The sequence below is a fragment of the Papilio polytes genome, unplaced genomic scaffold, assembly GCF_000836215.1.
Source record: "Papilio polytes unplaced genomic scaffold, Ppol_1.0 DF823399.1, whole genome shotgun sequence".
Taxonomy (NCBI): domain Eukaryota; kingdom Metazoa; phylum Arthropoda; class Insecta; order Lepidoptera; family Papilionidae; genus Papilio; species Papilio polytes.
Window position 1 is genome coordinate 679,783 of NW_013525805.1, and position 14,030 is coordinate 693,812.

The following is a 14,030-nucleotide window of genomic DNA, read 5'->3' on the forward strand; positions in this document are numbered from 1 at the left end:
TTCGGCGCTGCCAATAACTGAAAAACGGAATATTCTACATTTCATCTAGGCGATCATTACGCAAGTGTGGGCTTGTCATTTGTTTGCTTTAGGTTTACGAAGCGCAAATTAGCATCTAAAAACTTCCTTTCAAAATTTCGCGAATAGACGTTTGATGACGGTTTGGAGGATATGTTAAAAGACTCACATGACGGCCTGATGTGCCTCTCCTGGTGATTACGGTGCGGTGAGGTAGTTCTGCCACTAGTGTGGCTATGAACCAGCAGGTGATGAGGTGAACTTAACACTAGGTGGCGTCTCTGGGACCAACACTCGAGGAGTGCGGGCGGCCGCTTTGCAACATCCTATATATCTCGAGGCCCCGCGAGAGTCAACACGCCAGATCCGGCCGCAAATACTCTGAGAAACATGTAAATACTATTTGATCATGGATTTGATGTAGCGCCGACATTTGAATGCTTTTCCGGGGAAAGTATAACTTTTGCCCGTTGTGATACATGCTATTTCAAAAGTAATTGTGCCGAAAATAGACAATTGGAGCCGTAAAGCATAAGTCGTCATTTCGAATCCATCAGTATCTTTACCAAATATTGTCTAGAAATATTTTATCTCTTAAGTCTCAATTATTTAATCGTTTAATTTTATTGCATTTTTCATCGACCATTTCTATGTTTATTTTTGGATTAATAAATTTATGACTTGATTTATTAAGAGAACAAGATTATTTATATGTTTGTTTGAACAGTACAATGTTATATGATAAGGTTATGTCGATTTTACTTTGTCAGAGCGTTGTTTACTTAGATCGTTGTTGATTGCGCTGAATTAACAGTAACACGAGTACCTAGCTACTGTTGCCTTTGTACTTCGAATGATAACCGACAGCTGCAGGATTTTTGCAACTGACGAACACTAAACCGCCAATGAATACAGTTTCTTGTTATTGCAAATAATTTCAATAACAACAAATAACAGTAAAGATCATGAAATAAAGAGAATTTACATTAACCAGAATTATCTCTCTTAAGTTAATTGTTCATTCCAAACGAGCGAACACGCAGCAATCATTAGTTTAGATAGAAAACAACTACGCATAAAATTATCAAAAATATTAATTCAGTATTTAGCCATTAAATAAATACATATTTGCGTCATAAGGCTTAGTGCACTAAGACATCATCAAATATACATCTCGACTTCATTTTCAACTTTCTATACAACTACTTTATTTTAAACAATCGTCATGTTTGTTATCGACTTTGATTGCAAAAATCTTAACTAAATAGAGACTTGATAAAAGATTTGTTTATCTGTGCTTGTGCCAATATCCCAACTGCTGCCTTTTGTTACAATTAAGACTAGACATCCTAGGTTCCATCCACTTCTTGATTCTTTAGGCTTGGCATATTACTAGTTTTTGAAGCGATTTCCGGGCGCATTCAAATAAATCGATCGATTTGCTTTTAGCAAAGTCTTCTAACTAATGAATACTTTTTTAACGTTTTTTGGCGGTAGTGGTTTTTATTAGCAATATCAAAAAACTAAAAATAAACTGCCAATGTTCCTATTTAAGCATTTAGTTACATTATTATCAAATTTTTCTGCATCATTCGATAACCACGTGTCAAGATCTAACTCAAACTGGAAAGTCTTTTGATAAAGCTGGCTTTGATTATATGACGTTCTCGGAGGTTATAAATAATCTCTTGTCTCGATTGTATTGCAGAATAATATAATTTAAGAAACACGTTTCCGTTTACGTCCTAATTTACAAAACATCAACCGGTTTTGACACATCTTCCTGCCAAAACTAGATTGATGGAATAAGTGTTGATTCTTTGTGCGTCATATTTGAGTACTGTAGTCACTTGAATTGATCCAAATTACTATGATAGTTACGAGACTGGACTACGATTACGTGATCCTATTCACGCATGATGTTGGAATTTTCATTTTTTACATAGATAATATTGACTATAATTTCTTATAGGAGAATGGGCAATTTTGCAGAACATATCCTAATATTTTTTGTTCCGAGGCCTATGGACACTCGCAACATACAAACACCTACGGATGCTTTGTCAGCCTTCAAGGAAATTGTACGTTCTTTTTTGAAGGATAACTGTTGGGAAATACATCTAAGGATAGATAGAATATTCTACAACGCGAGGCAAGAAGTTATGGGAAAACCTCGCACCAACAATTAAGCTGGTAACGATGCAATTTGGTGCCCAAAAATTGTCTTTGGAAATAATTTTATTTGCTACTAATCCGTTAAATATTCTAATTGTTTATGCCACTGAGCTATCCTGGGGGAAAGATGACTGATACATTTAAATGTATATTGTCCTTATGTCCGTAACCTCAATTGCAATGATATTTTTAATAAAACATATTGCCATCTCATACATTCCCATTGAAAAACCAGAGGCAGAAAGTGTTCACTGCATCCGAAAGCCACAGTTACAATGGACATGTTCCGGCGACGTTGCAGCAGGGAGCTTTTTTACTCATACACAGGATATCAACAAACACTCTCACACTAATTCACATCCTACAAGTGACAAATCGATGTAATAAAAAACAAACGCACCGAGAATAAATTGCCGTGGATCAAAGATTGCTCAATCTCTATATTAAATTAAAGATGATTACGAGTATAATAATATCAAGAAAACAGTTGATTTTCCACATTGAGTACTTTAATATCTACATACTTAAACTTGCAATGTAATAGTTTTTATTATGGCGATTTTTACACACAACAAATCATTCCAAAGTTTGGATCTGATAATTTCCGTAAGATTATAGGTATTTGATGCAAAAACAATCGTTCTAAAAATACTTTAGATGTTGGAATTAGGGTGTGGAACAGGCAATGGAAATTAACGAAAACATGATTTAACTAAACTACATAAGACGTCACTTAATGTCATTAATGCTTTTTGAAAGCAAAATAAAAGGTTACTTGTTATTGTTTCTTCATTCAATCTACTAAGAACGTCCCTGCGTGGAACAGTAATAGACAAATTTCAAACTTCCTGATTCAGTTAACACCAGCATGTATTTACATAATTTGCGTCCTTTATCTTTAGAGATGTGACATTGAAGTGAGAAGTGGAAATCATGTGGAGAGGTTTGTAGTGGCGGGCCAGCGCCGTATCGAGCCGGCAATTTATCAATAATGCCAGTATCAAGTGTTCCGGCTGTCGTGAGACGCTATTTCGGCCAACTTCGTTACCATCAGGGGTGAGAGCCTTTGTTCCAGGAACCGATACTACAAAACTATACCAGCAGTATCTACTATAATGGGATATTTCTGAGAAGAAAGTCAAAGATGTGTGAATTAAATCAGGTCTTTAGGTAAGCTCGAACTCTTCTGTGAGAACGTGTATGTGCTGACGATGTAACCAACGATGCCAATACTAGTAAATGACTTTTAGTAATAAAGTGTATCTAAACTTTCCAACAAACAGCTGGATTTGATGTTATTTCATCAGTCAATATTATACCGCTGTTCGATATCAAAACAAGTTCATTAAAACTATTTGCTACATGACGGAAGTAAATCGTACAGGAAGTGTTCTGAATGCGACCTAAATGAAGACAAATTCGTAATAAAACGTACACCATGACTTCATGACACGTCGCAAGGCAGCCCTAGTTTAGAGTCACGAGAGTGCGCTACGAGCTGCGCACAACTTCGCTTCGACTACATCTGTAACACCACTTGTGGTATATCTAAACCTGCCAGTAATACTCGGAGTTTGTCATAAAACAGAATTATTATTCTGAATATAAATTGACCACTTATCGAACAGTGGAGTTCTACTGCCGACGCAGTAATATAGATTTATTGTTTTTATCCCGCTTTTTCTCTTGGCAGAAACAACGAGAGGAGTATGTTTTCATATGGCGATTCCGGCAGTGGACAAATGCTGTGACCTTATAAAGAAATGATACAAAAAAACTATAAAAGACCTGTGTCGAAGGGCTGCGAAGCTGTAAAACTTAAAAAAAATGGAATTACATTTCACTTGTCTATTTTTTTACGACTTTCGACAAAAACCGTGCAGCGGAAGACCTTGAGTAATTTAACTAAATGAATGAAATCAGCGCGTAAATAAATTCTTAAACTTCTCGATCATTTTTCTTTTTACAATAGTTGAATGGAAAATTTTTGTTGTTTTCTTATAAGAATGGAGTTGAAAACTAAATGATCGACGAAAACTGATGAGGTTTTCTTATGACTTATAAATAAATTTTCTTAGATATATGAGAATTGGTTAAAATAGGAGGAATGTTTTAATTTGAACTTATCTCTGATCCTCACTTTTCCGTTTTATCATGAACAATAGTTTTTAAAACCAAAACACTGTTTTTTTTTTTTTTAATTCTATACTTTGTCTTGACATGAACCTAGAATTCACGTTGTAACTTTAATTCCAATGAGCTTACAATGAGAAATCTATTTATGGTAGCGTAGTTTTACAAATCTTACCGTTCGATAAAAAAGTAATCTACGAAAACACAACAAAAAATTAGCTTCTTATTTCATTTACGATACAATAAAAACGCATTACAAAAAGTTCTTTTCAGATATCTTTGGATTTTTAGGAAAATATGGTAACGGGAGACTAACATCTTAAGATGATGCACAAATCTTTGTCTGAACTAAGACTCAGTCTATCAGTAAAGTGGCCATAAGCGCAACGTCGCACACTACACAAACAGAAGGAAAATAATAAAAACCACCAAATAGACCAAATCATCGTTGAGAGATTTATAGATATTCAAAACAAGAGGAAAGCGATTGGATCAAATAGAGAAACGACCCAGAAAAGGACTAAACTATGCACAACTGTTATGCGATTGTCGATTGTTCGCAGCCAATTTAACGTGTGCGCAACGCCACATAAGCTCATAGTAACCAAAGCGCGACTAAACGGTTGTGGGATAGTTTAGTCAAAGGTGTGTGCGCTCTAAAAGGATTTAAAAAAACAATTCATACAGTTTTCCTATAAAATAATACATAATTTCTTTAAACATTTAAATCTTGTTGTATAATTTGTTATTCAATCAACGATGTTTAGGTTTGTTGTACAAAGAATAGTCATTTAAGTCAACAATTACATTTATATAATTCAATAATTCAGAAAGCGTTACGCATTACGCTAAAAATACGCACGTGAAAAATATACATGTGACGTATTGTTTGCAGCGAGATCAAGCTTGAAAACAACAAGTCCTTTATAATCTAAGGCGGTAACTCATTATTTCAGGAAAATTACTTCTTGTGTTTTTCAAATTTCATGTTATTATAGTTTAAGTCATGCCTTTAACTATATAGAAGGCGAGTATTCTTCTGTACTAATATTAAAAAGAAGAGACATTTGAATGTTTGCGTGCTTCCTAACTACTAAACCTATTTGAAAAAAAAATCGCTGTTCAGAAGCTACACTATGCCTAAACATAGGCTATGTTAATTATTAGATTTTTTAAAGAACACATTTATTAATAAGCAAATTCAAGAGAATCGATTTTCCATAAGCGCTTTGTGAATCATGTACTAAAAGATTCGTCTATTCTGCGTGTTGTTTACGCATTTATATTGTATTGTTAAAACGCTTTGCTAGGGGGAAGCGGTGCTGTACATTTTTATCGGCAATTATGAATGTTTATTCATTAATTGGATTAGTCTAGTTAGCGGAAAGGTCTATTGTGCCCGCGCTCGCGCCGTCACAGCTGACGACAGTCACTGAACAGCGCAAATCATATTTATATTGTTGTTATGCGGCTTAAGAAATTAATTAAAATATTTAAATAAAATGAATCGAAAGGCTTTGTATTGTCGAAAATTGCTATAAAAATCGACAATAGCTTCTATTATTGAAAAAAAAGAAGTCTTCAAAAAGAAAAAAGCAGACATATAAGTTTGTTAAAATAATTTGAATTATTGGTTTAATAAATGTGGAAGGGTACACCGGTAGAGGTAGACTTAGAAAGAGATGGATGGATTGCGTAAAAGGTAACATGATCAAAAAGGGAGTGATGACTGAGATGACGTAGAGTTATGTGGAGGACAAAAACCTGTTGCACCGACCCTACGGGAGAAGGATAAGGAGGAAGATGATGACGAGTTTTATAAATATAAAGAATGGTCGATATATATGGTCGGTATATAGCGTTGGTTTATTGCGCCTATGAATATAATTCCGGAAGATTACTTACAATATTAATACAGTTAATTAGAATAAGGCTTTTGAACTCGGTCATTATAATCGTAATGAGACATAAAAACTTTTTTACTTTTAAAATTTACGTATAACACGTTAAAATCCTTGAGTCACGTCACTCGTTTAATTATCATGAGGTTTTTTTTTTCTTGAAAATCACGTGCATTGTATAAATTTTGCATAGTCAATTGAACAATAGTTTTATTATGATGTAGATGGAAATTCCAAAATAATGGTAAACATATGGTTGAAAAAGTAGAGTATTCCTAATTATCAAATATGTTTAGTCCGGTATCTGACGTTAGAGTTTCATTTGATTATTTTCCGCGTACAAAAATATTTCACAATTCAGTTAAAAATCGTGAAATAACCCACCGAGATAACATGAGTAGCGCGCGGTTAGACACAGTAAAGACGAGATACGTAAATAAGAAAAGTATTGTGCTATTGACCACGCGTAGGAATATGGACGTATAACAAACCATTTGTTTTAGAATTTCAGATAGACCAAAGAGTTTTTTTGAAGACAGGGTTAAAAAATTTACTTCTCTACCCTGTTAGTTCTAGAAAAATCATGATGCGATTAAATACAATGATTGAAATCAGTACAAGAAATTATTAAGCGGTCTAAAACGGAAAATTAGACATATGGAAGCATTTATAGAACAAAAGGTAAATGTAGGCCGATTGGTACGACGGAATTGTAGCGGTTTCCGGCGGACAATCGTCCTACATCTTTAAATGACTAATTGACAAGCAGTCCGTTAGGAAATTATAACCTATGTGGTAGAGAACCAAAATCAATCCATTCTATTTATTGATTTAGATTTTCTAGCCAATTTGATTATTTCTTACAACTATAGGTAACTGTGCTTTAGAAGTAATGTATACTAGTATAATAAAGCGTAATCACAAACTATGATACATCGTGGCGTAGGATGCCATTAATCACAGCATATTTTTGAATAATTCTTTATTTAATATAAAGTCCTACATTTACGACAAACTATAGGCTACATATTTCCACCCTATTAAACTTAGAGGGTAAATGAATCGGCAAAACATTCATGTGGGAAAGGTACCATAAACTACAAGCTGCCAACATTAAAGAAGCGAGATTATTATGGTAACGGTAATTTCGACATTTGCAATTGAGAATTTGACAAATGTAAACAACTAGTAGGTAATGCCTAGCCTGCGATGCTATGTAAATGTATTTAGAAGGTCTTGTTAATCTATTTATGCTTATGTGCTATAATTAGGTTAATGGTTTAAAGTATGAAGTAAGAAAGAAATTGTTCACAATATTAATTGGACCAAGCTCTACACAAAGGTTTTAAAAACATTTGTGAACAATATATTAATAAACACAAAGCGATCATATAACTGTTATTAAAAAGAGTTAATCATTTGTTTGTTAAATGCTTTATTTTCACACAATTATATAATTAATATACTTATTGTAATAAGTTATAACTGAAAACGTATTTAAATAAAAAATATCAGCTTTTTAATCTGCTATTTAATATACGTGAGAATTACATTCAATTTAATAGTCACGTTTATCTTAGACCATTGAAGTCGATTATTTTGAACAAACATTTTGTATTATTGTCAAACTATTTTGTAAAATTTTCTTGTATTAACGTTTATATACCCTTTTGTTTTATTAAGTAATAACATCATAAAATATTTTATATATGTAGATTGCCATAATGTAGTACCAATTAACAATTTATGAGGGTCCACAGTTCGATCGTTTCGAACTCAAAAAAATCTTTTTAACCAATCTAGTATAGATTGGTGAAAAATCTGATTCGGTAGTACAGTCAGATTGAATGAAAACATAATGACAAAGCAAAATTTTGTTGCTAATTGAGTGGCTAATACAAGAGTACATAGACGTTAACATTCTCACTACATTGTGCTGCAATACTTTACTGGACGTGGACAGTGGTTTATAATGAGGAATGTCATAAAGGAGAGAAACTGGTAGCCTTTAAACTAGTGTCCGTAGATTTATAAATACAGAAGAAACCGTATTAAATGGAAGTCTGTAATCTGCCTTACTCTCTGGCTTACAATGTATTTTATGTTAGGTATCTGTCTGATAACTTACGAGTGCATAATTCTTCCACGATGAATTGGAGACAATAATTTTGTTTGAAAGGTAGCAGTCGAGCGCGCGGAGCTGTTTTCATGCCTCGAGAGAAACACGTAAACACGTACAAACTAAGACACACTCGTCTCGGTGGTTAACCGCGTAATAATGGTAATAAAATTAATTTGGAATTAATTTTTGAACGTGTCACGGTCCGAGTACAGCACGGGCTAGTGGCAGGGAGCTGGTTGAATACTGACCAAATACCGCGTCCTGCCGCTCGACCCTACATCATAACAATTGGTTTTGTCTGCAGTACATTGTGTTATTACCGTATGTTTTATACTCTTCGTACTAACTCGAAACTTCTAATTTGAAGTTTTAGATATCTGTATATCTACATTTAGACAATTAATTGCGATACTACGTTTGCAGGAGGAATGAAGGTACACTAAAATATCAATGAGAAAACATAGCAAAGCATTGAGCGTAAATAAGAAGGGGCATTATAAAGATGACCTGGAACAAAACAACCAAATAGATGGAATGTCCAAAAAGTGCCAAATAAATGTGTAACGAAATCTCTAAACTAGTGACCGTTTAGAAATACAGACGGATAGCCCTAATAGAACTCTACAATTGTGATAACTCGGTAAGGACACAATATTTTAATAATAAAGTGGCACTTTTACCCAAACAATGACAAGACAAAATTATGAAACATCAATACATACGAACTGGTTTATTTGTGTAAAAGTTGGTTCATATGCGTCACCCTAGTATTATAAAGCTTAGATAAACCGTACGCTTATTAAAAACCTGCATTTTGCATACTGTCAAAATATAAAACTACTTAATTTTCTACCATTAAAAATGTTTATGGTAAAGTGATTGATTTACACATTGTAAGAGTTCGCAAAACCATTAACCGCTCATGTACCATGAATGACAGCTCAATGCGTATAAGCGAGGTAGAGGTCCTTGTTTAGAAATATCTACATCCTCCAAACAATGAAGACACACAATGCTTAGGAACAAGAAGATTTGCAAGCTGACTCATTCATCGACCCATGATGGACTTGTCTAAAATAAATTAGCCGTTGAATTAAAAAAAAAACCTTCGAATTGCCAAGATTTTTATACAAACTCCAAATGGTAAATGTCTATGGGCGTCGACATCCGATGATCTAGACTGGGTCAGTGAAGGCGGAGGGCAGTTAGGAATAATATAGTCTATTCAATGTAGTTTTCATATCTATTTTACAAATTTTCGACTCTATAAGGGCAGCAGCTAACCCTCCTGTTGACGCCCATAAATATCTTGTATTTTCTCACATTGAGAACAAAGAGTAGTTGCGTAGTACTCGTAGGTTGTAAATTACGTTAGATGCGAGTAACAAAAGTTGAGGCGCGGGATTATTTGCAGACAATCATTCGCTTCCGCTCGCACACAATACGAGCCAGTGACTCAACTTCACGGTAATTTTGTCCCATTGGACAACAACACCGATGCCTATCGTAAGATTCCTTATAACTTATGATCCATCAATGAAAAATAGTGAACATTGCCTGCATATTGTCATTGTCACATATTTTATGATATGAAAATAGTTTTCAGTTAAAATTACAGAGATCTAGGTTAAAGAGTAGCTTTCACCCGCGACTTTAACCGCATGAAATTAAAAAACCATTGCCTATGTTATTCTCAAATAAATTACCTTTAATGGTGAAAGATTTTTAAATTGGCAAAGTAGTATTTACGTGAATCAAATACATATAAAATATACAAATCATTCCACTTTACATCAGTATAGATATTATAGATAAATATATGTAATATAACTAATTCGTGAAAAAATGTGTTAAAACACGTACGATTACATTGTCGCGATTGGTTATCTACTTATTAAAACAAAATATACTTACAGAAAATTGGATATTCCCTATTAGAGATCGGAACGTGGTTGCACAAACATATTTGTATTTCATTGTTTATATCCATGTTATATGCACTTCTACAGTTTTATTCTTATTTTCTAACTAAGATATTATGTTCCCAAGTTTCTAGCACTGTACTGAGTTTTTGCTTGTCAAACTTTCCAACAAATAACCTACCCTCTTTTGATTACTAAAAAAATCGCCGACTAAAAGCATAAATAACTCTATGGTTAGTTTACGTGGTAAATTATTAAATAATTAGTTGCTCGTGACTTCGTTCGTCCCCGAATTAAAAAGTAAAAAAATAGCCTTTTACTCACTGATAAATTAACTTCTTAACGGTGAGAGAATTTTTAAAATCGGCCAAGCAGTTTTTGAGATATTTCAATACATACAAAAATACAAATCTTTGCTTTATAATATTATATAGATATATGATGATTTTTGTATCGCAACTAACATTCTATGAAACTACATGTTAATAACTAGTCTAGAAGATTTTTGGGAATAGAAATAAAAATAAGAAATATTTTAAAGACTTTAATTTTAATATTAAAACATGAGTTACAACAAATGGCATCTTAAACAAAAAACTACGTACAATAATAAAGCTGCTCGGTATACCATAACACAATATTTTGTTTTCCCTCACGTCCACAGCTGTAGTCAACACCTATTAAAAACTAGAAAGGAAAAATTTTATTGTAAAACTCATTAAAAATTACCAAGACTAAGTGTAAAAGTTGTACCAAATTAAACACTGTAAATAAATAAAATAAAATACCGAACAATTAAAAATTACATTTTTCTATTTATTTTTTACTTCAACTGTGGACATCACGAATTTAATGTCTTGTAAAAATTTTGTTGCCAAAGATAGAAAACAATAAAGAATTTTGATCCCAAAATTGGATATGGTGAAAAGGGCAACTATTAAAAATCTATAATACCGTATTCATCTGAAACCGGCATGAAGTGTTATATTAATCCTATTGAAAATCTATCGTTTGTCTAATTAAGTACATTTATGGAATTCACTTTCATTTAGCTAATATTTCCATAGACAAAGTGCGCAGTGTTTCATTTACGACTATCTAAGAGGCGACAGACATCATGTGCAAGTTTGTGCAGGCCAGAGTAAACGTGTCTACATCGTAGTTATACTTTACAATAATCAACAATAATAACTATGACTTCTCTATAAACTGCATACAACACAAACCATTCAGTGGACAGCTATTCTTATAGGTTAGAAACAAAAACACACGGCAAAACGGACCCTAATCGAATAGCATTACGGTGGACATTTGTACTAGATTTTGGGATCAATTTTTTAACTCTATTTGACTGTCGACCGCTGTTAGCCAAAGGCATTAAATGCGTAAAGCGAATTAATAAAAAAATACAAGCAAATTACCGCTACAATAATAAAGTATCGATGACTCATTAAAGAATAAATTAGAACAAATAAATTAGAAACAAAAACAATTTGTTCTCATGAATCACAACGGCCGAGGCGTGCGGCGACGTAACGTACAGACCGATGGCCACAATCAAACAATACAGTAACCAGTATATATATAATATAATTTTAATTAAATTAAAACAACCAATCCACCATACATGTCAACTATATGTACAGCTTAATACAACGCATAAAAAATATAGAGAGATTTTAGTACACGATAAGGCATGTCCGTAGAACCTACTTCCCGAAACCCGCAGGGGTTCAGTGATCAGACATCTATAAAATACTTTTACCCATAGATATATAACCTATAGATACCCAATCTGGAGCACAAGAGGCGGAAGACCTCTGAAGGCCTTTTTTGGGGGGAAAATCCCTCAAATTGTCATTTACAATACAAAATGACATATCTAGAATCGATTCTTGATCAGATGTATAACTTTTATAAAACACTCCATCTATAGATTGTATATCTATGACTTTTACCGTTATCTAAGGGAAGATAAAAGTCCACATTAATAACTATTATATTAACAACTTCCAAACAACATGTCCGCATCTAACCCTATTAAATCTTTTCAATGCTCAACATCAGTTCGCACCACTTGTCGTTCCTATAGTAAATTCTTTAGTCTATCGAGTTCCTTAACTTTAACAATATTAACTAGCCTATAAAATAACTTAGCCGCAGTACGACTAAGCATAAACTTAAGTCAAGATAAGTAACCTAAACAATCCTGAGACTCTGCTTTGACTCAAAGTTCTAATAAAAAGTGGAAAATAAATTACTAAAGCAAAACTAAATAGTAAAATACTAAAGTATTACAAACGTAAACGCTACAGAGCGATTTTACTGCGTTCTTATAAAAATATTATGACTTTTAAGATCACATAATTTTTATTATTTACAAATGAAGAGATTCCCACGTGATGTCCCGCGAAGGACCCTTCCTAATCATTTTTTTATTGTCTTCGACCGAAACCCTTAGCGGAATGTAATTATCTGCCTCACTCAGAGTTTAATGGTTAATTAACAGCTCTTTAGGATATATTTTCCGTAATAAATCTTCACTAAAGGACTATCTTAGTGATTATAGATACTGGAGTATAGCAATTTCTGATGTATGATAGTCTCTTTACTTAGACAGCTTAAGTAACATTTTGTGCTTATTAACCGTGGGTTCCCACTGCCGAATTGACACAAACATCATTCATTCTCGTCAAAAAAAACCTCACAGAAACTTAATACTAACCTTATTGAAATCTTAGTTTTTTCTGACATTTTTGAGTGGAGTTTATTTAAATAATTTTATTAACTATTAATAATTAATAATGAATCTTAAATATTTACATATTATTCAACATCAAACAAATTGACAACTACAATACAAAACTGAGAGAATTGCGCTACAGAATTCAATAAAGAATTTATTATCAAATCTTGAAATTTACATCTTGATATTTGTTCTTACAAATCTAATGCCATTTAATGACATCGGTGCAAATTTGACATATAACTAAGTACAGTCGTGGAATCTGGCGATGTTCGACCATAAAACGTAGCCATTTGAACGTTTTCTACGTAATGAAACGAAAAAAAGCAATAGAATGAACTTTTAAATGAGTTTGTATTAAAAAGGTAAATTGTTTTTTTTATTATTATCCCTTCGATTACGCAACTCAGTGCTATCTAATTGTTATCTCGGAGCTTATCTTGTTGTTTTGATTGAAAATTGTCTTTTACCTTACAAGACAATTTTTCTATAATTACAACACCGCGTATTTCCGCGACTGTACGAAAGAAGTTTGCCATATTTTTTTTAAAATGCAATATAAGCAGTTGTAATCCTTACAATAATGAAAATTAAATAATTTCTCTAAGATTTCAGCTGTCGATGTTTGACAAGAGAATTATTTGATTTCCTACCATTTATTTCTTTATCGTGAAAATGTAACGTAAAAAGTATTTAAATTTTATTCAATGCTGGTGTTAATAATTTTATCCCAATATTCCATTGTATTCACATCTTCAATACCTGTAATGATTTTTTCGCTTTTTTAAGTTAATATATAAAATATCTGATTTTTAATGTATTTACAAGATTTGTTAAAGTCGAATTCATACAACATACTTATAAAAGACAATATACAACTATTTTTATCCGTTTTCATAGTCAATAATACATTGTATGATACAATTCAATACACAGCAAAATGAATGCCGAATCTGTTAATAGTAATGTGATCTCCATATTGGTGAGTTAGGTAAGTCCAGCTTTCCTAGGCG

The 14,030-nt window shown here is 32.9% G+C and overlaps 1 protein-coding gene across 1 annotated transcript in view; it reads right to left on the reverse strand.

Moving 5' to 3' along the window:
• Positions 1-8,583, reverse strand: part of LOC106104713 (synaptic vesicle glycoprotein 2C-like) — a gene marked incomplete at its 3' end in the record, with an annotated part of 27,806 nt that extends 19,223 nt beyond the window's left edge. The window contains exons 1-2 of the mRNA XM_013284841.1: positions 8,356-8,583; positions 188-399 (exon numbers count right to left, since the gene is read on the reverse strand). The remainder of the gene's footprint in view (positions 1-187; positions 400-8,355) is intronic.
• Between the last annotated feature and the right edge of the window lie 5,447 nt (positions 8,584-14,030).